Here is a 27062-nt window from a genome sequence, read left to right on the forward strand (position 1 = left end):
GGAGGAGACAAAGATGAGACGGAGGCAGAGGAAATGAGTGTGACGCTGAGAGAAAGCCGTGAGGCGAGGGGACAGAAATGAAGATAACTGCTCGGCTGTCCGCTGGCGGCCCGCTCCGCTCCTTCCTCTGACTAATCAGACAGCAGTCGTAGATTAGCCGCGAGCAGAGAGACCCTCAGCTCCTTCTCTGTCTGTGACGAGCACAAACAGCACGTCGACGGCCGTCATCCCCTCCTCGTGTTCTGTCTGCAGCGCAGTCAGCGCGGGGTTACAGCTGTGATTATGATTATGAAACAGCGACTCAGAGGGCTCATCCCTGATGCATTATGTGAATAATAAAACCCAAATCATCTCTGGGCTCAAATGCTTCCTAATGCCACAGCACGAACAGGCCGCCACCGCCACTGCCGCCGCTTCTCTGCAGCTTTTCTGTAACAGATAAATCTCCAGTCCTCGCACGCTTGGAGGTAAGCAAAGCCGAGTTAATCAGTCACCTCCAACACAACAAGCGCAGGCGGATTAATCAAACTGCATTTGTTAGCTGTTTATAAAACGAAAGTGCTCCAAAAGGAAAAGGAGGAGAAGTTAATCAGAGGATCTGAGGCGACTTCTTTCAGGGACAGCTGCGTGAATTCAATCCAGGAAACACATCACAGGAAGCAGAGCGACCACGTTACATCCCACCTCCACCCCCGCTCCTCCTCCTCTGCTGCGTCTGATTTTATCAGTGTCATAAGTGCACTGCAAAAAACTGAAATCTTATCAAATGTTTTTGTCCTATTTGAAGTAAAAATGGTCTTGTTATACTCAATATGAGCCACATTCATTCATTTTTCTGGACTGCTCAGGTGAATATGACCCATATTAAGTCTAAAATGACATTCTCTCCAGAAAATAAGACCAAAACACTTGATAAGATTCAGTTTTTTGCAGTGCATCCTCACTGATGCTCGCTCTGTTCTGGACACAAGTCTTCACTGATGCTCTGCCTGTCTTTGCGAGACAAATTAATGATCTGCATCAGGTCGATGTTATGGTCAGGCCCACACACTTTTTACACGCCCATCCTAAACTTTTCTTTCAAAGATTTTTTTTTTATTTAAACCATTTAATCTTTTTTTTTGTAAATTAGTTTGAAAATAACACTGTGTAATTTTGTCACTTCACACTTTTTTGTCGTTAGATACCCTGCCTTTTTAAAAAAGCAGAGTTTGGCAATCTTTTTAGCCTGAAAAATCAAAAGGAGTGGTGAAACATACAGCCTACAACATCAACAGCCCACCAACTTTCCATGCACCTGTGGCTAACCTCAAGTTTTACAGCCCTGGGAAGATAACTACATCTACAAAAAGACTCATCTGGAAGAAAATACTGATTTTAATTCTGTGAGGATGGATTCAATTAACTGACAACATGCCAGGTTAATATGTATGATTGATATGTGGGGAGACATTAGCAAACAACTAAAAATGATGAGCTAAGCAAAATAATCATTATATGTTATCGGATTCAGGTCTTCTTTAGAATTTTTTTTGCAAAATTATATATATATTTTTGCATTTTTATTTTAGTATTTTTGCAAATTTCTAAAAATTAAAGAAAAATCCAAATTTTTGAATTTAATTTTTTTTTCTATTTCACAATTGTTGAAGAGTTTTGTAAATTTTTTAAATAAAAAATTTGAAATTTAAGTTAATTTTTGCAAATTTATAAAATTTCAATTTTTTACTTTTTAAAATTTTCTAAATTTTTGACATTTTGCAAATTTTTTAAATTTGATTTTTTCAAAACATTTTGTCAGTTTTTTGAAATTTCATATTTTTTGAAGGCCTGATTTTTTGCAATTGAAGGGGATTTTTTTTTATTTTTTTTGCAATTGCTGAATTATTATTTTTTTAGTAAATTTATTCAAAATAAAAAAGATATCACATGTACAATTTCATTAATTTGGTCAACTCCTTTTTTTAGATAATTAATCACTATGTTTTTCTATGTAAAGAATTCTATTCACTCTATTGTCTTTATTTTGAAGATAAAGTAGATTTTGTGGCTCCTGAATGACTTTAATCCAGGTGAGCTGAGGAAATGATTTTGGGAAGATTTCATACATTTGTCTTTTATTTACCTGTTGCTAATTTTGCTGCTCTTACAGTCTGAGTTGTTACAGAAATGGAAAGCCGTAGCGGTGCCTACAGAGGCATTGATTGGACAGTACCGTGGAGAGCAATCACATGTAGATTTGTCTGATAGACTAAAATGCTGTTAGAAAAAATGCAATCGAATATTAAAGGAGCATTAAACAATCACACATAGTAACAGCAGTCTGTCAGTTTTTTTTATCAATTCAAACAGCGACAGACTAACTTTTGTAATTTACGGCCCTTCCAAAGATGAAATAGATGGATAGAAGGTGCTGATTTGTGGAGTTTGGGTTTAATTAGCTGGAGCGTGTGTCTGTGGGAAGCCCAGCAGGCCTGCGCCTCCTCCTCCTCCTCCTCCTCCTCCTCCTCTCTCTGGTTGAATTACTGCCAGAATAAAGACTCTCTGGAGGGCCGCACTCCCTCAGCTTTCTCTGTCACCGCCGCTGACGGAGGAATAACTCATCTCCACCAGCAGGACGCTAAATCAGCCACCACGTCCCAGCATGCACCGAGGCGGGTTCCCTCAGATATGATGGAGAAGAGCGTGAAGAGGATCGCCTCAAAACGAGGATGTAAATCAGACTCTGCAGCGTTAATGTTTGTGTATCACGGTGGAGTCCTGACATTTACAGCGCTCGGTTGTGGTCCTGACTTTGTTCAGGGTCAGGACTTTCCCTGACTCTGCTCTTCCTCCTTATTACATTTGAAGCATCTCGATGTTTGACCGAAAATTTGATTCTTTTTCTGCGAGTAACTTCTTCAGAAAATCCTCTGATCTTTCTCAAAGGTCATGGAGCTACGCACCGTGCTGAGAGGAAAAAGGATCTCTAACTTCCTGTTTCTCATAACGAACTCTCATTTTTCTTCCTTAAAGATGAAGTTTGTGAAGCCGACTCCCAACATGAGCCCATGTTTTTTGTTTTTGTGGATTCTATAAATGATTAAAGCTCTCTGCTCTTTCGGAGAGATCCCGTCAGAGCATGTGAGCGTCTCTGTCGGTGAGTCAGAGCCTGTTTGGCTATCGGCACATCTCCTCCTCCTCCTCCTCTCCTCCTCCTCCTCGCTGGCTGAGCCTCATGTTGCAGGGATCAGGTTTGAAAGCGAGTCCTCGTGTTGCAGCCGGCAGCTCCTGCAGCAGCCGGCAGCGCGCAGCCTGATCTTCTAAACTTACCCCATTTTAATCAGAGCCTGTGCGCCGCTCCTCTCCTCGAACAGGTCATGGGCTCAGATCCCAGAGTGCCTCCTCTTCCTCCTCCTCGGTCTCCTCTCTGCTCAGAAGTCTGTCTGGAGTTTCTTTGAGCCAGCAGACGAGCCCGGGAGCTAGAAGAAAAAAAAAAAAAGAAGAGAAGCGCATAAATCAATGAGCTGCTTTTGCTAAAAATAACAACAAACTGGAGACAATCGCTGAGCAAAACGCCGCCGCTGCTCACAGACTGCAGGCTGGAGCGTCAGATGAATCCTGATACTGTAAAACAAACCCTGTCCTCCTTTTACAGATCGAATCAGATGTCAATTACATAATTAGTGTTTCTCTGTCAGCACGGAGATTACAGCCAGCCCAGCCGATAATTATGCAACATTATTATTCAATAACGTCATTACTTCTGGATTATCTGCAGCGCCGCAACACAGATTCACTCCAAGTTGTTCCTCGTGTGAGACGAATGATTACGTTTCATTAGCAGAGGAATTAACCCAGGTGCACCTGTCAGCTGAGCAAACATGCAAATTTCATGAGATAAAATAATAAAAATAAGGATAAAAATCAAAATAAATCAACTTGAAAATGCACAAGCAGGAACGCTCTGCAGATTAAAGTGAAAGTAACGACACATTTCTGCAACAAAACATTTAAATCTGGAGTAAAAATGCATCGTGCATTGACCAAAGCAGTTTAAAGTTGATATTAAATCTAAATAATATGATTTAAATGTAGCAGGAGTAACACATGCACACAACAAAAGGATGAAACTGCTTCTTAAAAACACTCGAACTGTTAGCAAACTGTGTCTGCAGCGTGATGAGCGACACAGATTCCAGGCATAACTCCGCACATGAATGAAATGTAGGCCAACGCGTCCAAATTCAGACAAAAGATGCTGAAATGTTCATCACACACACTCACACACACTCACACACACACAGCTCTGCAGGATTTATGAACAGGAACACACACGCACACACCCCACCTCGTCTCCAAACACAGCTCCTCCACCAAAACTCTGCATCCAGCACTTCCTCTGGCCACACGATGAGAGAAACCAGAATGTTGTCACTCTAAGCTGGGGTCACATGACCCGTGACGTAAACACCCCCCTCCTCCTCCTCCTGCGGGATTCTGGGATGCAGAGTGCTGTGGCTGCAGCATCCAAAGCTTTGACAAGTGACTGTCACTGAGAGATGAGCCTCCAGCCCTCCACCGTCCCCTGAGAGCTGGATGAGTGACAGCCTGACCCTCCCTCTTCCTCTTCTTCTTCTTCCTATTCTTCTTCCTCTTCTTCTTCTTCTTCTTCTTCTTCTTCTTCTTCTTCTCAGAACTTTTCCTCCTCTCACTTTTTACTGACCGGCTCAGTTCTGCATCTTCAGCTCCACTTATTTAACACAGAGGGAGGCTTCTCGCCGCTCCCGCTCGCAGAATAACCTCGCTCTGACAATCCCACTGAAACCGATAGGCTTTACAAAGACCGGATGAGAAATTGGATATCAGCTCCGACTGAAGCGACCCGTTTATTTATTTCATTCTTTCCCTCTTTTTCATCCAGCGAGCGTTTAAATCACTGAGTCAATTCCCCCGCTGTTCCAGTCCGTTTCACTCATCCTCTCCTCCTGGGTGCTTCACATCCTCACAAACTATGTAGAAGTGTTTCCTGGACTGTGCGAGCAGCCTCATTACTGCTGTGTGTGTGTGTGTGTGTGTATATGTGTGTGTGTGTGTGTGTGTGTGTGTGTGTGTGAGACTAAACGTCTCTCAGATCCTCATGGTGGTAGAGGAGGTGATAATAATGTGCTCCATGGTTTTTTGACACCTTCAGAGCTCCCTACAGACGGGAAGACTCACGCCTCCGTCTGTCTGGTCCAGCTGTGGAGTGTGTGTGTGTGTGTGTGTGTGTGTGTGTGTGTGTGTGTGTGTGTGTGAGAGGGAGAGTCTCGCTTCAGCTTCAAAAAAAGGTCACGATCCTGGATGTTCAGACTGAGCATGTGCAGAATTTCAAACCTCTATGAACTCATACGTCAGCCAATCAGAGTGAAGGGGGTTGTGGAGCAGGGATCCTTAAAGGGACAGTGTTTTTAGAGAGAAGTTAAAATAAAGGCTTTCGAAAACAACAGCAAGAGAAAAAGAGATAATTATAGAAGTTACTATGGGGGCACCAGAGGGACAAAATTAAGAGAAAAAAAAAAAGGCAACCCCCTCTTTAAGTTACAGATTAGTTTGCAGTGTTAGTTTCCAGTATCCTATCTACGGTCATGATAACATCAGCAACAAGCGTCGTTATTGACGTTCCGATAAAGCAAAATCTAAAGTCCTCAAAAGTTAAAGGAAGGACTCGTCTCTGTGACACGGTGTCGATATAATCACCGCTCTGGGGATTGAATGTCTCCGCCAACGCTTTGAGTTACACTTCACATCCATCAGAGTCTGACAGAGGGAGCTGCAGAGAGGAGCTGAGGGTGTATCTGAAATCAAGAGCTACCTCTGCATCCTGCACATACGTGTGACTAAAGTGAAATAAATGGAGCAGATGGAGGTATTTTAATTTGTCATCATTCATTACGCTTGAAAGATTTTTTTTTGAGAAGTGAACTTGGTCTGTAAAAAGTTTATTCCTTTTGAGCCAAATTAAAAAGCATAGCAGAGAAATTTCTGAGCCTCCAACAGTTTCTGCACCAGCAGCAGATCACAGTCCCTCCTGGTGTGTGTGTTGGCCTTTTGTTGTGTGAAATCTTAGTTTTTAATCCATCTTATAAATTTATCTTGTTTTTCTTCTATATCCTCATTAGGGAATGGTACTAAATTAGGTACTTTCATTGGTACTGAGTTCTGTCTGTAGCGCCTATTCACCTAAAATCAAATGGTACCAGAGCACAGATGGCCACAGGTTCGAATCCAGCCTGTGGCCTCTTTCCCCTTTCCTCTCCCCACTCTTGCTCTGTTTCCTTTATTATTCATTGTCCTCTCTACTTTCCAGTTAAAGACATAAAAGCCCCAAAAATTACTTAAAAAAATAAAATAAAATAAACGGTACCATGTATACACTGCAGAGAAACTAAAATCTTATCAAGAGTTTTCATCTCATTTTAAGTAAAAAATGTCTTATTATACTCAACATGAGCCACATTCAACTGACCAGTCAAGAAAATGTCTTGTTTCAAGTTTTTTAATGCAAAATGAGGTCTGAATTGGTGTAACAAGTTAAAAAAAATCTGCCGACAGAAAAAGAAAATTATGCTCAAAAATTTGCTTGAAACCAGAGAAATGTCTTAATACAAGAAAGTGTTTTCTTCTTCCATTTAGACTAGTGCTGCACGATTTGGGGAAAAGGTGCCATTTGCGATTAGGTGGACAATATTGCGATTGCGATTGTGCTTGCGATTTAATAAAAAAAGTTGTGTCATGATGAGTCTACAGACTTGCTTGGTTACCATGGAGAAAAATCTGAATTGCATGTGCTGACATTGTGATTGCGATAATCGTGCAGCCCTAATTTAGACCTAATTTTTCTCTTTAAATAACTTGAAATCAGACATTTTTCTGGACTGGTCAGGTGAATGTGGCTCATATTAAGACTGAAAAGACATTTTCTACTGAAAATAAAACAAATTCACTTGGTAAGATTCCAGTTTTTTGCAGGCTAGGTACCTAAACTCATCCTTTTGACAGTGAGGAAGTAGAAGAAAAGGGGATTTTCCACACTGGACATGAACACACCATCGCATGTATATTATTTTACTATATTTTGTATCTTAGATTTACTATTCATTATCACATAAACACACTGAAGTGTCCTAAAATGGAACCGTAGAGTACCTGTGCCGACCGCCCCAGTATTGTGTTGTTTCAAATGTGAAAGCTTTCCATTCCTAATCCATTTCTCTTTTTCTTGGTGAGAACTGTCTTGTTTCCTGTTTCCTTTTTATCGGGTTCAGTTTGACTTACTACCTTTGAGTGTTTCCCGCTTTGATTCTATAACTGTTCTTGAGACAAGTTGTACAGGAAGTTATGATGTTTAAAATCACAGTTTCATATCAATTAAAAAGATCATTCATAACATTAAAAAGGTAGTGAATAGGAATAGGTAATACATAGAATAAATACTTGTTAAAAATTTTTAAAAATGTACCCCCATAAAAAAAAGTTAATTCAAACGACATTAGGTCATCAGGGTCAGAGGTCATGACATGACATGATGCAGGGGTCAAAGTGTGTTCCCCTGCACGTTGCTATCAGAAAATTAAGAGTTAAGGGGAGAGGAAAGGTAGCTCCAGAGAGAGATTTAAACATACATGGTTCAACAGGTGCAAATGCTTTTGTTGATGCTGCATTGGACGTGATCACACATGTATTCATTTGTATTTGTGTTTGTAGTTTTCATAATGTCTGAAAAGGATGAGAGATTAAAGACTTCCTTGATGACATCTGTATGAAGCGTAGTCCTTAAAACCATTAAACCAGTGTGCTTACAGATTGCAGTCATTAGTTTCATCTGTGGTGGTTCATGTCGCCGGGTGTTTTGAAAAACAAACATCCCCCTTATTCGTTTTTAACGAATCCTTTTGTCCCATATGTGTTAGTGTTTTTCAGACGTGAAACCTGTGCCAGCCAATCGGAACGAACTCTCGCCATTCAGCTGAGACGTTTGAAAAACAAAAACTCAGTTTCCCAGAGGAAGAACGACTCTTTGCAGTGAGACACAGTGAGATGTATCAGCCACAGGGACAGGGAATGCAGACAAATGTTGTCGTCTGTTATCCATGTGGAGAAATAACACATGAAGCTGATGTTTTAGGATTTAACTCTTTACCTTTGAGCAAAATGTGCAACAATATTTCATCCTGAATGTAAAGAAAACAAAGGTTTGTATCAGCAGCAGACTCCTGTCAGACAGTCTGGTGTTCAAACATCATTTTAACACCTTTCTGATCCCCTCCCACTTCCCAGTGCTGTGACTCAGCAGGTGTCTGCCTCTCTGAGTGTGTGTAAGTGTGTGTGAGTGTGTGTGATGTGTGAGGCAGGCTGATGTTGGCGTCGCTGGAGGCCACAGCAGGAGAGCTCCAATAAAATCACGTCCAAAAAATGAGACAAAACTTGATATTTTAGATATCTCGATCAATTATTTTATGAATTTTAATGCCAGTTTCTCAATTTTCTGATTTCCTCCAGGAAAACAGGTGCTCGTACACACCTGTGGTTGTGTGTTTTTGCCTGAGTGGTCACACACACACACACACTGAGGGCTTGTGTTTTCCCCTCAGCAGGTGGCAGACTGTTGTCCTCACACTGTGTCTGGACTCAAACACGACGGCTGCTGTGATATTTCACTTCACGCCACCGGCGGACAATAAAACAGAGCGCTGGTTTGTTTCCTGTGACGCCCCTGAGGAGGAGACACATCATGCAAACTTTAACTGCTTCTATTCAAACCTACACCCTTTCATTTGCATCACATTCAGCTGAAACTGTAGGTCGACATCCTCAGAGACACCACAGAAAGATTACATACGGACATAAAACACTTCTCCTGAATGATCTCTGATAACCACCCTGCAGCTCAGTATCCCTAATCTCTCCGTCTGCGAGCTTAGCCAGCGAGTCGTCTGTTAATCCAGCAGTTAGCATCATTATCTCAGTGAAAGTCCATCTCCATAAAGCTGAAGTCCCGTCAGCACGATCTGGCTCGGAGTTGGTTTATTGATCCAGGCGCTTATCTGCAGTGTCTCCCATAAAAAGACCGACCACCATTATCATTAGAGGATCCTGCAAACAAGCAGGATTTGTGACGGGAGGGTTTGATCATCTCTGCAGGGAGGAGGAAATCCTGCAGGTTAGATTCAGAGAAAACGAAATGAAGGCGTAAAATATAAAGATATTGTTTTATTCTGAGACAAACGAGTAGACCAGCTCCTCCTGCTGAGCGCTCCACAGACCGTCCTGCTTTGACGGACACAAATGCAAAGTGAGTCCGTCTGGCAGAAGGCCGAGCAGGTAATAAGAAACCAGTAATGAAGTGAAGTGGCCCTCGTTGTCTGTCAGGATGAAGATGGACGGAGGAGAGGAGAGAGGCTGAGGCTCTGCAGGATGAGAGTTAAACTCTTCCCGAAGGATTAGTTTACTGAGTGACAGAGAGGAGGCTAACGAAGGAGAGGAGAGGGGAAGAAATCTGAGGAAGAGCGACGCGTGTCTGCGAGCGCACAAACATCCGGAGCTCTTTGAGGATTTTAGATTTGAGGAAGTTCAGGATCTTTAAACTGATGATGATGCTGAAAGACTTGGGGTGTCACGATTAGGGACGGGTATAGACAAGATACTGATGCCATTATCGATTCTGCTCATCCGATTCCTTCATCGAGTCTTCCTGTGAAATTTCTCCTGACAAAAAGTGCATTGATGAATGTCATAATCCTTATACTACGATTAATTTTATCTCTCCGCCATTGTCTTGGAAATTCTTCTGCTGGCTAGCAAGCGTGTTCGACAAGTGGCAAGGTTGGTTCATTTGTTGGTCGTAGACGCCAAACTGGTTTTGTCTTCAGTGATATTTTTACTATTTTTGCTCCTGTGTTTGTCTGGAGATCCTACATGTAACCATGGCTGCATTGTTTACATGTGGAATCAGCTGTTAGCAGCCTGTAGCATGTCAATGCTAACTGGTGCTAGGCCGGATGTTTCCCCACAAGGTGAGGAGAAAGAGGTGCTGGTTCTCGGGTGTGAGCTAAGAAGTGACGACATGGACCTGTCCTTCCATCCATCGTTATTGGGAACGTAAGATCTATCTCCAATAAGACAGACAAGCTAGCCGTGCTAACCCAGCAACAGAGGGAATACCAGAAGGCAGAGTAGCATCATGCTATTCACAGACATGGCTAACAGAGCTAACGTCAGACACCAATGCCACATTTTCTTGATTGCTGCTGTGACTCCTGAATTTTCCCTCATGGATAAATAAAGTATTTTCTATTCTATTCTATTCAATTCTATCCAATGGACAACGAGGGAAGGCATAGAGGCAAACAATGTCCATTAATACTTTACAGGAACCAGTTTTCTATACACATCCCTCGTCGTGATCATGTGCAACTTTGTTTTCTGTAAAATCAAATTTTTCTGGTGACTTTTGGAGGATCTGCACGGCATAAACCAGAGTCTAGAAGAAGCTAAAACAACACAAGAAAGGGAAAATTTCTGCTCCTACCCAGAGTCCCCAAAAAATTAAAGATGGGGATTCCTCTGCACCCTGAAACTGTGAGAGTTCTGCATAAGGTTGTCGAGGTCGAAACATAAGACTTCCCATATTAAATACTCCAAAAAAAGTGCAGCTTCTGGTTTGTAGACCTTCTGAAAAACTTATAAATGATCCCGGTTGCACAGATATCGTAGAAATTAGTTACTTCCACCTCTCAGGATTAAATCAGACGGTCTCTGTTTCAGACAGTAATCACCTATTAACTCACTAGATTTAATCATGGGAACACAAACTTGGCTGAAATCTATAAAAACACGTTTTTCTGGCCGTCATGTGTGAACAAACCTGTTCCTGAATCCAAAACTGTTTCCCAGCACGGAGCTCAAATGCCAGAGGATGGAAACTAATCCTCTCCAGTTTTAATCTCCAGTTTTCCTCCGTACATAAAAACAGCATTAGCATTGATAATGAGTGTCGAACACCGAGCTGGTTGATCTGAATCAGGGGGAAAAATCTGCTCCCAGCCTCCAGGAAACACAAACACAACATCCAGTATTACCATTTCTACACACTGACACACACTCTGACACACACACACACACACCCTTGACTGTGTCCCATCAGCCGGAGAAATGTGGGTTAATGAGGCACCACCCGGGGGCACTGCCAGCTACACCTACAGTAACAGTCTCATCAGAGGGAGGAGCGAGGGGGGAGTGGGAGAGTGGGCGTGGGCCTGCGAGACGCCGAGCACGAGCTACTTCAAAGATTAAAGCGTGGAGGAGAGCAGTTCATTAGACAGAACGAGCGTGGTAGGAGCGCGAGGTGCTCGTCTCAGGGGGAGGCCACAGAGCTGGAGAGAAGAGATGTTTTACTACGGCAGAACGAGCTCGGCTCTGCAGGAATCTGCAGCGAGGAAGGAAATGAGAGGAAGGAGGTTCAGATATAAAGGCTGGAGAGATGGGAAGCAACGCAAAATGCTTCACTGTGCAGCGAATCAAACGTATCGAGGATCAGCGGAGTGCTCAGACTTTGTGAAAGGCAGGAGCGAAAAGGAAAAAGGCACAAGGCGTGTTCACACCACTGGAAAGGGCATGATATTCTACATTTTGTTCCAAAGAGACACCTGCACAAATTTGTGCCTCAAAAGAGGTTTATTGTGTTTTTCCACTTAAGTGTACATGGGATCTTTGGCTCGCATTTTTCAAAGACAACACTTAAGCTCACATTGTGACCCCTTAGATGGCTTTCTATGCTGATTTGGCACTTTGGACTATGGCTCAAATTTTGGCTCCTAATAAGGAAATTTAGAGCACACTTTAGCTGTCAAGAGGGGCTTCTGTGCACATTTAGGCTCCTAAGAGAGCAATTTAGCTTGCATTGCAAAAAGGGCACTGTAGCACGCATTTTGAGGCTCCCAAGTGGGCACTTAGGCACAAAGTTTGATCGCAATGAGGAAACTTTAGTGCACTTCTTAGTAGTTTGGTGTGCTTTTCCACTTTAGTATATGTGGAAACTTTGGTCCGCATTTCAAAGAAAACACTTAGGCTCACATTTTGACCCCTAAGACGGCTTTCTTTGCACACTTTGGCTCCCAGGAAGGAGTTTTGGCCCATATTTGGGCTCCCCAGTAGGGGCTTTAGCTTGCAACTCCAAGAGGGCACTGTAGAGTGCATGTTGGCTCCCAAGAGGGGACTTCAGCACAATTTCTGGTTTCAAAGAAGGAACTTTAGCGCCTTCTTGGGCTCCCAAGTGGGCAACTTCCCTAGTATTTTCAAGACAACACTTTAGTGCACACTTTGACTCCTAAGAGGGCATTCTTTGCACATTTATGCTCAAATTAGGAAACTTTAGTTGCATTTCTAAGACAACACCTTAGCTCGCATTTGGACCCCCAGCTTTCTGTGCACGTTTGGGCTCCCAAGAGAGCACTTGCGTTTCAAAAAGGGCACTTGAGCACGCATTTCAAGTCTCAAACTGAGAATAAAACATACATTTTTGGGCTGCCAAACAAGCTCTTTAGCACAAATTTGGCCTCCCAAGAGAGAGCACATTGAGCACTTGAGCATACATTTTTGCTTCCAATAAGAAATTGTAGCTCATATTTAGGATCCCAAGTGAGGACTAGCTTGCGATTCCAAGAAGGCACTGTAGAGTGCATTTTGGCTCCCAAGAGGAACTTAAGTGCCAATTTTGGCTTCAGAGAGGGAATTTTAGCACCCATTTGGGCTCCCAACTGGGAACTTTAGCTAGTATTTTTAAAATGACACTTTAGTGCACATGTTGACTCCTAAGAGGCCATTCTATGCATGTTTTGGATTCCCCAGAGAGCACTTCAGCTGCATTTCTGAAGGGGCACTTTAGCACACATTGTGACTCCCAGCAGTGAACTTTAGCTCCATTTTCCTGGAGGTCACTTTTGTGTGCATTTTCGCCCCTTAGAGAGACCTAAGCACACATTTTGTCCTCCAAGTGGACACTTTGGCTTATATTGTGAGGCGGGAACCTTAGCGCACATTTTGGTTCCCAAGAGGAAACATAAGCTAGCATCTCTTAGAGGGCACTTGAGCTTGCATTATGACTCCCAAGAGTACACTCAAAGGCTTTTTTTAAAACAATCTGGCTATGACAGGGTGGGTCCCCCAACGAAGTGTCACGAAGCCAGTTATCAACCATGAACTCAGGGTTCAGGGACTCCTGCACTGCGAGGCCTGAATGAGCTCTGAGTCCTTTTATTTCCCTCTGACGAGCTCATCAATACATGCAACAAGACTCTGCATCAGGCGTATCGACTTCCTGGTGATCAATTCGACTCCTGAGTGTTGGTTCAGAGCACAGTGAGAGTCCTGACGCGCACATATGCAGAAAGAGCTGAAATGGATCAACGATTTTCTTCTCCCAGTTACCGCTAAGTACCAGGATGTAAGTGTGACATGTGTTGGACTTGGTTCCTTCATTTCTGACCTCAGGTATTCTCAGAGCGACCTGACGTAGCAGATTACTCCTCAGCTGTTTTTACATCTTTCATGAAGACACCCTCTACGTCAGCAGACTCAGGAGCTACAAACGATCCTAAACAAAGACAAAAGGTTAGAGACCAGGAGCAGAAGTTGCTTCATCTGGTGGAGGTAAAACGAAAACCTACAAAACATCCTGCACTCTCCTATCCTCGCTCCATGCTCCAGGTCATCCCCGCCTCATCCATATTTCATGTGTTTGGAAATGTTGCAGATGCATTTTACCGACAGACGATGACCTGAGAGCAAACTCTGCATGAGGCTTTTCCATGAGCGGCACGACCGGCATTCAGAGAGGACAAAAGAGGGAGTCTCCTCCTCCGCTGAGAGACGGTTCAAAGGAGTCAAATCATGCAAATGATGGCCGGCGCTCTCGTGTGATATGAGGCCACGTAATAAAGATAAAGAGCTGAGGGGAGCGCGGCGCTTTGAAGTGATCAGTGGCGTTTTCTCCCGGAGGCCAAGGGAAGCCATGCTTCCTCTCTTTTTTTAGACTGTAGCTGTGATTTAATGAAAATATTCCTTTTTAACAGTTTCGATACTTCTTCTGTGTTTTGTCACCGCCATCTCCTCCTTATTTCTCTCCTCTAGTTATTGAGCATTTTACAATGTGTAAAACAGCGCCCTCGTAAATGTTCTGTGGCGAATGCGTGGTGAAAATACGATACTGCACGTTGCTGTCCGCAAGGAAGCCAAGCAGAGTTGGCATCCCTTGGTGAAAAAAAACAAGAATGATTGACCAATCAGATGAGGCCGTGGTCATGACACTGCTCATCTGTGATTGACCAAGACTGTGCCAAGGGAAGCCACCCTGTCTTTGGCCTCAAACCAATCAAATCACAGTATCGTCATCCTCGAGCCACTGAATGAAATCAGGGAGGTTAGCACATTAGCAGTGTTCATGAAGCGGCCGGTTGTGCGTCTAAGTGGGCGGTTGAATTAATTAATACGATGTTTAAGCTAAGTCAAGAGGACAATGTACGTGTGTGAATGAGTGAGTGAGAGTGGGAGAGCTAAAGGGCGTGTGTCGGTGTTTGAAGTAAGTAAAACGAGCGCTCTCTGGGCACTCTAACAGGTCCGTTACATGAAATAGCGATACAAACTGCAACAAAGCCTTTTATGTACCCCACTCCCTAAAAAAAAATACAGATAACAGGCTTTGTCTCACTTGGCTTCCTCAAAAAAAATCTCCACGCCACGCCACTGGAAGTGATACTCTGAGGGTTTGATGCTCCTCTTCTTCAGGTTCACTGTTTTATTCATTTATTTTACACCTCATTTTTTCTTTTCTCTATAAAGTGTCAGGGTGTGATTCTTACTGAGGATGTGCTTTTATCTTAACCCCACTCTGAGACTGAAATACAAATAAAACCAGTCAACCTTAGAGTCGTTCTGCTCGGCGTTACAGGAGGCGTATAGTGTCTGAGTGAAACAGCTGATATCAAATGTTTGAGTTTAAAAAGAAAGACCTGAAGAAGCTTTGCTCAGCTAGTCAAACACAGATATAAAAAGCTGGATGTTCAGTCTAAATGTGTACAGATTCTCAAGCCTCTACTTTTTCATATGTTGCAGAAATTCCTGAATCTGTGTAAACTGATCAAAACGCTCTAAGAGTAGCTCCAGATCTTCTGAGATCACATGAGGATCTTTTGTGGGCCTAAAACACCAAGGTCCGCCCTTAATTCTGCCCCCAAATGGCCTCCAGAGAACTGGCCAATCAGTGAGAAGGGGGGTTTTATCGTGGGGAATCTTAAAGCGACAGCAGATAAGAGGAAGTGTCTCAGAAAAAACACAAGTCCAAGGAAAATTGGGATTTGTTGAGCTTTAAATCATCTTGGTAGAAGAATAAAGCCTCAAAAATACACAGTACCCCCTCTTTAAGGTGACTCAGACACACACACACACACACACACACACACCATATCCGTGGTCAATATTAGACAAAGGATGTCTGCCCGTCTGCTCATGTTTAATTGATGAAGCTTATAATTACCCTCTGATCACAGGAGGAAAACAAGCCCTGATCAAAATATGCATGATCTCAACAACAGGGTGTGTGTGTGTCGGTGTGTGTGTGTCGGTGTGTGTGTGTTGATGACGGGTTATGGAGCAAACCTTCAGAGCAGATAGATTCAGCTCCTCACAAACACACACACATTAGATCAAACTATTAACGTCTCTTTAAACAGACGGCGTCCTCCCTCCCCGCTCTGATCGCGCTCCCTTGTGGCGGCGGCGGCGGTTTAAATAAAGTTCTGATCTTCAAACTGGATTACCTCTTGAACAAGTTTAGGAGCTGTGAGTGTGTGATGTTTCCCTCCTCTGGGGAAAAAAATGAAGCGGCGTCGTCACTTCCGGTGTGTGCAGCAGGATTCATCTCAGAGGTAAAAATCCTGAGTCTAACAACAGGAGACAGAGCGCGGTTTAATGAGTGATCTCTGCGTTTAGCTTTACGTAACACGAGGAGGGGGGCTGGATTTAAAGTGGCACTCGTGTTTTCAGACGGAGGCTCCTCGCCTGAGGCTGAGCACTCTGATGCATCAGAGGAACAACCAGGACAAGACTGTTTTTGTTGCGTAAAGCTTTCAGACTGCTCTCAGATCCTCAACAGAAACAAACAGAGTATTAAACCCAAATCCACGGCAGAAACAGGCTCACTAATGCACTGTTGTTCCCTGATTTGTTCCCTGTTTCAGCCACTTCAAGTTTTCTTTTGTAGCAAAGCGAGCACTGCAAAAACCTGAATCTTATCAAGTATTTTTCTCTCATTTTATGTCCAAAATGTCTTTTTATTCTCGATATGAGCCACATTCAACTTCTCAGTCCAGAAAAATGTCTTGTTAAAGTTATCTAAAGAGAAAAATGAGGTCTGAATTGTTGTGGTTTCAAGCAATTTTGAGCAAAATTTTCTTGTCCCATTGGCAGCAAGGTCACCATAATTTCTGACAGATGTAAAAGTACGATCCAGATCCTGGCAATACTCTGGATACTAAGATCTGGAATATGAAATATGGACTGGGTCATCATCATTTTCAAAACTGTCAGGAAATAAATCATCGTACAAACCTGCAACTAACACCAAATTGTAGCAGGCAGTCTGCTGAAAGGAAGTATAACATTAAAGTCGGACTAAAGCGTTGGTGACAATCACAATATGCTTGATGGAGGTCTGCGCTCTCTGAGCTTTTCTAGTTTTTTTTTTACTTGTTACAGCAATTCAGACCTGATTTTTGTCTTTAACTTGAAACAAGACATTTGTCTGGACTGGTCAGTTGAAAGTGGCACATATCGCGTATAATTAGACAATTTTCACTTAAATAAGACAAAAACACATGATAAGATTTCACATGAAACATATTTGGTGTTTTTTATGCTTTGTTACTTTTCCATAGTGGGTTTACATGAGGTGTTTGTCAACAGTTAGTGCATTTCCTATGGTGGCCAGTAGGTGTCAGACCATTTGCAAAAGCCACAACACGAATAAAAGAGCAAAAACAAACGAAAGTTCAAAGAGGTTACTTTTCCCTATGGACACAGAAAAGTTGTAAAAGTAAGTAAGTGATTTTTTTTTAAACTTCATTTATGATAAATAAAGCTTTATACGGGTCCCACCTTGTAGTATTCTTCCCAGTATCATTATTTCTAATTAATAATTACTATTAATTTAGTTTTCCTGTGAATATTCCTTTTTTTAATTTTATTATATTTTATTTTATTATGGTTATTTTTTCCTTAATATTTTTTTGCATATTTTTATATTTTATATCTTAACTTTTTCTATATTACATCTGCGTTTCATTATTTTCTTGTTAATTGTTGACACCAACACACCAAGACTACTTCCTTGTATATAGGAAAGGGTACCTTTCACATTTAAAACAATATGGTACTGATGCCTGGTAGCTGGAAATCTTTGGGTACTTTTTTGTGTTTATGTGGTAAAAATAATTAATTTGTTTAATAATAAAATATATATTTTTTTCAATTTAACATATTTATTCTTCAATATATAACCGTGCAATGCTGTGTTCAAGTCCAGCATGGAAAATCTCCTACTCTTCCACTCCCTCACAGTCACAAGGATGCATCCAGGTACCTAAACATGGAACCTTTTGATTTTACATTAATCGGTACCCGGTACTTTTGACAGAATTCAGTCGGTACCGATAAAAGTACCTGATTCTGTACCCATCCCTACTTGTTTATGCAAATGTACTTGGCAATAAAACTCAATTCTCTGATTCTGATAATTTATTATTTACTGGAAAAATACGTCGTCCTATATTTAGCTTAATGAATCAGTCATATCACAACATTAGCATTAAAGCTAAATGTATCAAAGCTGAAATTTAAAAGAAGAAAACAATAATTTACTCACTTTCACAACTCTTCTGCGTCCGTTAGAAAAACTGTCCTCTTAACTTCTGTTTAGTTGAAGATTTTGCATATCGACTGAGACCTACAGGCCACCGTATTTTCCTCCTTTGATGAGAAACTGGACAGAAGAACAAAAGCTAAGCTGCATCATCTGTGCTGGTGGAGCAGTATAGCATCTACTACTTCCTTTATTACTCCCCAAGATAAACACACACACACATGCACACACACTAGAGAAACACACATGCACTTGTCCCCGGGGTGTTTTCCTGTGTCTGTTGTCGTTTCTGCAGGGGATCGTAATGACATCAGCAACAGCAACACCTACATCAACAAAACATCAACAGTCTGCTCACATTCATATCCATATGCTCCTACACACACACACACACACACTCCCACACACACTCACAAGGTCTGACCTCATTCTACAATCTGTCTCCTGGGAGAAAGAGGAAGAGGAAGAGGAAGGTGAGGAAAGATGATATAAGGTGAGGTGAACAGAAGACGTGTGTGTGTGAAGATGAACTCGGCTGCAGAGTAGAAACAGTCTGAGGAGAAAGGAAGAGGAGGAGGAGGAGGAGGAGGAGGTATCACTGTCACCACAGGAGCGCTGTTAATAAACAAAAGGAGGGTAATAAGGAGGAGAGGATTTGCACGGCAGCAGATGGTAACATGAGTCACTCACACATCACCGCGATGAGGAGAGACGCAGAGATAAGAGAGGACGCAGGAGGAAAAAAGAAACAGAACCAGAGGAGAGTCATTCATGTTTCCCATCAAAGCACTTCTCCTCTCTTTAAGCCTCCTGTCAGTCAGGAGAGGAAGAAACCCATTCTGCTGCTTTATTTACCAGAAGGGTCACAGGCTGCTGCCTGCATAAATCCATCAGGAGGAGCGGATGAAGGAGGAAAATGTTCCAGTGACGCTCGCTCTTATTAGAAATGGAAAGTCTCTTACAAAATGAGAGACCTGGGTTGACTTAAAGCAGACCCTGAAATCCTCCCAGAGGTCATGAGGATGGAGCCCTTTCAGAATGAAACACCCTGCTCAATACAAACCCATCGCTTTAAAAGTCATCCATGCGTTCTTGTATCTCAGGATCGATGGCGACCCTTGACCTTGCTGAGGGGGGTGTCAGTGTCTTCAAAAAGCCTTTCTTGTCGGCTCATTGTCGGCTTTTATACGGATCCATCACAGATGCATGATGGGCTGATTATCGACTGGCTGGCTCCTGCATGTGGAGGATGTATATAAGGATCTGTGTCTGAAGGCATTCTGGATGTCACTGATGACTCACGGCGCCTTTGAAGAGAGACGAGGAAGAGGAGGAGGAGGAGAGCAGGAAAAGACCCTCTGCTTTCTCCTCCAAGAGCCAAGGACACCCTGGTAATTGGCTTAAACTGGAGGATGGAGGAGAGGAAGGAGGAGAGGAAGGGATGATGGTGATGAAAGGGTGGAGCAGCAGCGTGGATGCAGGCGAAGAGGACGGCAGGTGGGTGGGGTGGGGGGTTGTTTGGATTGTAAATGAGGAGGGCTGGAGAGCCATTGATCAGCTGTCACCTCTGTTTACAGGGAGCTGACTAACAGGCGTCAACACTCAGCTGTATGAGCTCGAATAAATGTTCACACTTTATGTTCATGCATCACTTGTTGAACATGTTGCACGGCAAATTTTATTAATGCATATTCAGAAATTATGGTATTTAATGTGCAGCTCATAATGCCTGTAAGGTTTCGTTTTCGTTCGTTTTAAGCAAATATTTAGACACATAGCCAATGCATAAACAAAAGTAAACAGATAAAAAACAAAGAAAACAAAACAAAAAGGCCGACAACAACCAAGGAACCAAATGAAATTGTAATTTTCATGTTCAAAAATTTGGCTGATACCAATATTTACCAATATCAATATTGCTAAAAAAAAAAATAAAAATAAAAAAAAAAAATCTTAGATGATGTGTTGAGGTAGTTCAGGGAGAAAGAGCGGCGCGATCCTGAGAAAAGATGACCATCGAGAGGATGGAGTGCCAGAGATGAACGCGATAAAAAAAGTACGTTTTGTTTGTTTTTTGGATCAAAAACAGGAAGAGAGACAAAAAAGAAGAGAGCCCACTCTTCTTGGGTAGTTTTGGTGTTTACATAGTCAGAAAAAATAAGATTATTTGGGTCCTGAAAGATTGTTAAAGGTCCTCTGAAAATGCTGGCAGCTAATGAGTAAATATCGGCCGATACCGATATTGATACCGATATATCGTGCATCCCGACTCGAAAATTATCTAATCCCCCTCCTTTTCCTTAAATTAGTAATCAATAATTTTATTTACAATGTTCCAAACAATAAAACAATACTAAAACTAACAACTGCAGAAGCAAGATAAACTAAATACTAATAACATGATAGAGCAAATTTTTAATAAAGAAAAGATTTGATGAATAAGACAAGTACAAAAACTGTCATACTGTCATATCCTTTTATCATTCAAAAATCATCTTTGTTTATTTTTTTTCTTTACATTTTTTAAGGGTTTTGGTGTACAAGACACTTTTGGTAGGTCTTTTTTTATGACCAGCAGAGGGGGCTGGCGAGCATCTCATAATCAGTCATGGGAAGTTGGTACCTCCCAACTGTCAAAGATATTTAGCCGGCAGGATGGGGAAAATAGATGCTACACACTGAGCTACACATCTGCATAAAAACTGAACATTGCTGAATGCATGTGTACCAGTTTGAATGATTCAGTTAAATATCTCTTAAGTCTTAAGTCTTAAGTTCTGAGCATGACATGGTTTGGTGCAGTCTTTCATGTCTTTGCTGGAGGTAAGTTGGTCTCCTGTTTGCTCCGTCACACGTAAAGTGTTAAAAGTGTAAAAAATCATCACATATTGTGACTGATGAAAATTTTTTTCAGTTTGAGTGTTTTAATGTCTTTGCGAAGTGATAACGAACTTAAAAACGGCATGACTAGCATAGCTGTAGTTAGCTAATAATGAGATGTGCACGCTGTGGTCTCATCTTCTGATGTTTGACTTTGCTTGGGGTTCATGCTGGAGCGAATTGATGATCAACTCATGAAGACACTAAGCTTTGTGGTTGTTTTGTGTCCCATACTGCAGAATAAAACTACACCCATGCTCCATCCATGCAATGTCCTGGAAGTGTTTTCACAAGCAGAAGAGTGTCACACATGGAAATCTTTTTTTAAGTTATTTTTTGGGCTTTTATACTTTTAACTGGATGGTAGAGAGGACAGTGGATAGAGATGGAAACAGGGCAAAAGTAGCCTAGTGGTTTAGGCCATCTGCGCTCCATGAATGCATGGAAATCTTAATGCAGGAGAATCTTAATCTCCTTATTTTTCCGCGCTTTCTTTATGTTTGACCAAACATAAATAACACCTGACGTTAAAAATGACCAGGTAGCTAACTTTTTCTACAAATATAACTCACAGAAAGCCTTGAAATGCAGCAAAAAAAAAAAGATTTTTTTTAACAGGAAATACTTTAACATATGCACAGATCAATTTCTGTAAAGATACGCAAGGTATCACTTTGTCCACAGGGGGCGCCAAAAAGCTGATTTTCTGCAAATCAAATAAAAGCAAACAAATAAAGCTCCAAAAATGACAACAAAGAATAGAGAACATTGCTCTTCGACCTCGTTTTTGTGTATCTGCAGCAGCTCCACGCCACATACAACCCCAGGGATGTGAATTAGGAGAGATTTTTTCCTGTCATATCCACGAGGAGTCTCATTTCTCACACACTCAGTCTGTCTGCTCTCAGCCATCGAACCACAACAAGGTCTGGAAATCAGACCTGACATCCCTCACTGTGTTCCACTTTATATTCAGCCCCACACATGCAGCAGGTACCCCAACAAGATGCTCGCTAACACCTGAGTGTTTCAGAGTCAGACACAGGAAGCTCTCCTGTCTCCTGGTCGTGGTTAATGTTTGCTAAAGGAAAAACTGTTTGTGTTGATCAGAAACAGAAGCTGCTGCTGCCTCGCTGGCTCTATCTTTTTATCAAAGGCAGATGGATACTCCTAATTACCGACCCCAGGAAGCTTTTCTGCTCGTCCTAACCGGTGGCCACAGAGATGATTAGCCTCACATGAACCTCTTAAGCCCTGAATCCAAACCCCTGCACACGCCCTCCACCTCAGCATCAATACCGCCATGCAAACCCGCCTGTATCAACTCAATTTATTTTCCAATTTCCCGCAGGGTGAAAGAGTAGCTCTCACTCCCTCCACCTCCCTGTCTGCCATCTATCACTCCACAGTACACCTCTTTATTTTCCGAGCTGCCATGTGCTGCCTCTTGTTTTCCCCTTTGTTGAATTTTCAGATAGCATCCTGTCACACCCACGAGTGTTTAAAAACGCAGAGCGTCTCTCTGAAAGGCTGAGTGACAGAAAATCAAGCAGACAACAATTAGCATCAGAAAGATAAAGCGTTTAAACGGTGGATTTGTTCACGAAATCGAGACCCATTTAAAAGCAGTTGTCAGAGATGAACAGACGAGAGATTATAACCATCTCTAAAGACAGTGCTGGGTGTAATTACGGTTTACAACAGATGGAGTAAGTCCTCCATCTTCTTATTATTGACTGTATATAGAATAAGCACGCCTTCATTGTTAGACCAAAAACTGCTTTCTCTAGCAAATAAACACATGTATTGAACACATCGTTAAAGCGCCGATGATGCCTCAGGTGGGTTCATCATCAGGGATCAGACATGCATGGCTATCAGAGTCCAGTGACTCCTGTGTTACTGTTTATGTTTTCTCTCAACCTAACTTTTGGGCAACACAGGCAGTGTTGTAAAGCAAAGTCAAACAGCTATAATCCCTGCTGCCCCAGGTCAGCCCGCCCTGAATTTGCAATTTCCATCAATTTCCATCCTTTTCAAATTATTTAGTTTAACATAATTCACTCCTAGTTCAGCTCATATAAGTTAAGAAATGAGCTGTTTAGACCATTAATTTTCCTTGTACAAGGCTGTAAACATGTTTGGTAGTTTAGCATGGTCGTTAATGGGACTTCATTGGTTTTTTGGGGCCCGCCTCAAGTGGACACTTAAAGAACTGCAGCTTTTTGCACTTAAACATTGATTTTCTTTTTCTTTTCTTTCTTTTTTTAATTGTTCTTTCTTTAAAAAGGAAGAGCAATAACCTTACAAGTATAGTAGGGAAAACATACTTGGTACTTTACCGACAATTTAGCTCTTTTTTTTTTTTTTTTTTTTTTTTTTAAATTACTTAAGAAATACAACAAAACATGGGACGGTTCCATTTTAAAGGTAAGAGAGACTGCAAAATGAACCAAGAGAAGGCAAAAAAAAAAACCAACAACAACAACAAAAAAATAAATAAAATGAAATGAAATAAAAAATAAATAAAAATTAAAATAATAAAAATAAATAAAAATTAAAATAATAAAAATAAATAAAAATTAAAATAATAAAAAATAAATAAAATAAAAATAATGAAAAACAAAAACAAATAAAATAAAATAAAAGATAATAAAAAATAGAATAAAATAAAACAAAAAAAACCCCCAAAAAAATAAATTAAATTAAAATTAACTTAGTCTTCACTCCTTCACTCACACCCCACAGGTTCAACAAACTCTGGCCATTTGAACCAGATTCTGTAAAAAGACTTCTTCTGAACCTCGAGAGAAAATGATAGCTTCTCCAGAATATCATTTGTCTGTCTGTGGTTTTCCTGCCAAAAGTCGCGATAACTGGACAACTACAGAAAATATTGGTTTTATTTTTCAAAACTGTAGCTTCCTGCTTGAATGCAACACCTCAGTTCCCGTAACTTCCAATTTGAAAACAGACACACAGGAAGACATGTAGGCCGAGGGCAAGGTAGCAACTCGACAAACGTTAGGGGTAAGCTGTCATTATTGTAAAACCAGAGAGTCGCCCCCTGGTGGTCATAAGAGAGAATACAAGGCACTTTCTGAAATAATAAATTTGAAAACCTGGTCAGATTTTTGTCTTTACTTCTAACACAATTAGATAATTTAAAATGACAAACATTCACACTTTGTTTAAAAGAACTTGTAAAATGTTTTTAGATCTTTTTCTAACGGTGAAAGCTGACAGGTGTAGAAAAGGCGAGTTTGATTTTAAGCTGTCTTGTTGTTTTGTGAATTAATATTCAGTGTCTGTCTTATAAAAATCATCAAATTGATTGAGATTACATCAGCCAGCCCTGGTTTCATCCCCACTTTACATACGAGGCCACAGACCTGAGCGCTCTACATCCACGCTCCTCTCTGAGCAGCCAGCCACACAAACACACCCACACACAGCGATCAGGCTGCAGAGGAATACACCAGCATCGACCAACCGGGAATTTATCAGCCACAACAATTAATCTTGTGGCGGGCGGGGAGAGACTCTCAGCGAGCGTCTGAATCTCTAAGTGCGCCTCTGAGAGAGAAATGGGGCGAGACTACAGGAGAGATTGAAGACACACTCAGACGTGGATTTCACAGGGTCAGCCGGCACGAGGAGACGCTTTATCCAAGACTTTTAGCTCTTTATCTGTGATCACACACACACACACACACTGGCTCTAAAAGGCTTGATATCTGAATAAGCAAACAGGAGGCTGTAAAACTGAGCCGTGCTGTCAGAAGCGCCTCAAAGAGCGATCTGTGTCCATGCAAAGCATCACATTACACCTGCTGTCATCCCCTGACTTTCCTCCATACAAGGCTGCATGAATTATTGAGCAGAGACCCCGCTTTGTCAACTACTACACCTCCGATTGAGCAGAAAAAAAACACGCAGCTTCAACCATTCACAAAACCACAAGAATCAAGCAGAGGGAGCTTTCTGCCGACGCGGAGGGAGGAAGATTTAAAGAGCAACAATTCTGTTTGACGAGAAAAGAAAACAGGAAGGCAGAGCACATGCTTCCAGCAACAACTGTCCTCTCTGCAGCTCCTTCATTCACAAATCCTGAAAACTCCACAACAAAAGGAAACGAAATCCAGAAAACCTGCTCCTCACCTTTGTTTGGACGGAGTGTGTGTTTGTTGCTCCGTGTGTGTGTGTTGTGAGCTCCGCAGCACAGCAGGCAGCCCTCTCCTCTCCGCCTGTCTCCCACTGCGAGCTGGAGTAGAGCGTGTGTGTGTGTGTGTGTGTGAGAAGAGCGTGTGTGAGACTGAGCGAGTGTGAGCCCTCTCACTGGCTATTGTTACGAAGAAGAAGGGGAGCCAAACTGAGCATGCTCCAACGTGAACAGCCCTTGTGGTTGGCATGGAGACCGGGAAGCGGCTGGGTGTCGGGGCTTGAGTTGTGAGGTGCTTTTCTGCTACACACACACACACACACACACACACACACACACACACACACACAGTGCATACGAGCAGGTGCTGCTGCTGCTGTGCCGTCATCCTGCATGTTTGGATCTGATTAATCCCTGATTCTGCCGGTTTGGTTCTGCTCGGAGGAGGTGACAGCTGCTCCGTGAGCTGATGACCTGGATCACAAACACAACTTCACACAACCACCTGGATTAAATTAATCCACTCCACCCAAAACTCTAGACTTTCAGCCAAGAAAAGCTCGCACTGGATCTCCTTCACTTGAGGAGAAATTCACGATTTGAAGAAAAGCCTTCGTGGTCTGAGATTCACCACTCTGGCAGCCTGTGAACAGTCGAGCTGGTGAGAAACCGTCCCTCAGAGACAGCTGTTTGTTTTCCTCTCAGGCTGTCACTTCATTAGCAGTTTTGGGAAACACGGTGAAACGATGTCCACAGAGGCGTCACGGTGTCAGAAACACTGACATGTGCTGCTCTCTGAGCTTCAACATTAACATATTTTCTCGTTTACGGTTCGGCTTGTTGTGAATATCACGCTGACCTCTGTCTCCATCATAACACGGGAGTTATTGACGGTGAAGGCCGGCTTTCTTATCTTGGCTCGCAGCGAGGACTCGGATTGACACGAATCAATATGATATTTTTCCACCAATTATGAAATATTAATGTGAATTGATTTCTGGATATTTTTGCATCACTGGGCTGGGTTTTGTCCAAATAAAGGGTGGTTTATGATCTGGTATATTTTTAAAAACCTGTTTGTGTCTCACAATTCTTTCTCTGAGGTAGGGCAAACTGTGCAAAACAAAGAATGTTTTTTTTCTTGAAAGTGGAAGTGAGATTATATTTTATTTTTAATCACAAAAAAACGAATGAAAAAATGTTTCATAAGCCTTATTTGGAAAGTAATACAAGACTTTAGTGAGATCAGCACGAGATTTGCTCAATTTGTGACATCACAAGTTGGTGAATCTCTTTTAAAGGACGTGTTTGTGTCACAGTGTTGCTTTCAAGGTTGGCTCATTTCGAGCAAACCTTGTTGGTCAATAACTCTATCCTACTTTTCCTTTAGTGTACACCATTTCCCATAATTCCTTGCATGGTGGTTTGAGCAAGAAGGTGAACTCAGTTAGATTAGATATGAAAGGATAGATCTTTTGGTTTCAACTCAAAACTGAGCTTCACAAGCGTTTTACAAGACAATGAAACGTGAAGTTATCGCTGATATGTCGGTGAAAGGGGCTGTAAGTTTGTTGCATTTTGGCCTCACATTTACACAGAAACAGCGTTTTAGCCAACCTAAAATGCGCTTCACTCATGCTCATCCAACAGTACAGTTGTTATGATCGCCAGGGTCTACCGTGTTGAGCTTGTGCTGCTCAATCTGCTGAATCTGTGACTGTCTTTAACAAAATGAGCATCTGTTGCTCCACTTCTGCTCTTAGCGTTCACCAACACACCAGATGATCGGCTCAACTCTACTTCAGAGGAGATCTACCAAAAGCTGCTTCTGGACAAGACAGTTATAGCGCCACCTAGAGGCTTGGCATGCTTACTACAGTGTTTTCAGTAGCTCATAGTTTCTGTGGAAATGCAGATTTTTGGGATATCTGGGAAAACGTGTATATTTGTTCACGTTTTGGCTATAGACTGTATAAAACGTTGACGGGTGACGTAGTCTCACTGACGTTACCCGTCTGTTTCTGAAATGGAAAATGAAGCAGATTGGCTGTCATGGACATATTGGTAGTGGCAAGGGATTTGCATACA

At 42.0% G+C, this 27062-nt stretch overlaps 1 protein-coding gene across 4 annotated transcripts in view; it reads right to left on the bottom strand.

The window, feature by feature from the left end:
* The window catches only part of arhgef49 (Rho guanine nucleotide exchange factor 49), a 69749-nt gene that overhangs the window by 20635 nt on the left and 22052 nt on the right, over positions 1-27062 (bottom strand). For 2 of the 4 annotated variants that reach the window (XM_074694796.1, XM_074694798.1), the window contains exon 2: positions 3313-3461. The gene's annotated coding sequence lies outside the window, so the exon portion shown is untranslated. Of the gene's footprint in view, positions 1-3312; positions 3462-4330; positions 4498-24973; positions 25106-27062 lie in introns of those variants that run through there. The other 2 variants (XM_074694795.1, XM_074694797.1) reach the window with 2 other exon arrangements.

Source organism: Halichoeres trimaculatus, unplaced genomic scaffold, assembly GCF_033239565.1.
Source record: "Halichoeres trimaculatus isolate MK-OKI-2021-1 unplaced genomic scaffold, fHalTri1.1 fHalTri1_scaffold_19, whole genome shotgun sequence".
Taxonomy (NCBI): domain Eukaryota; kingdom Metazoa; phylum Chordata; class Actinopteri; order Labriformes; family Labridae; genus Halichoeres; species Halichoeres trimaculatus.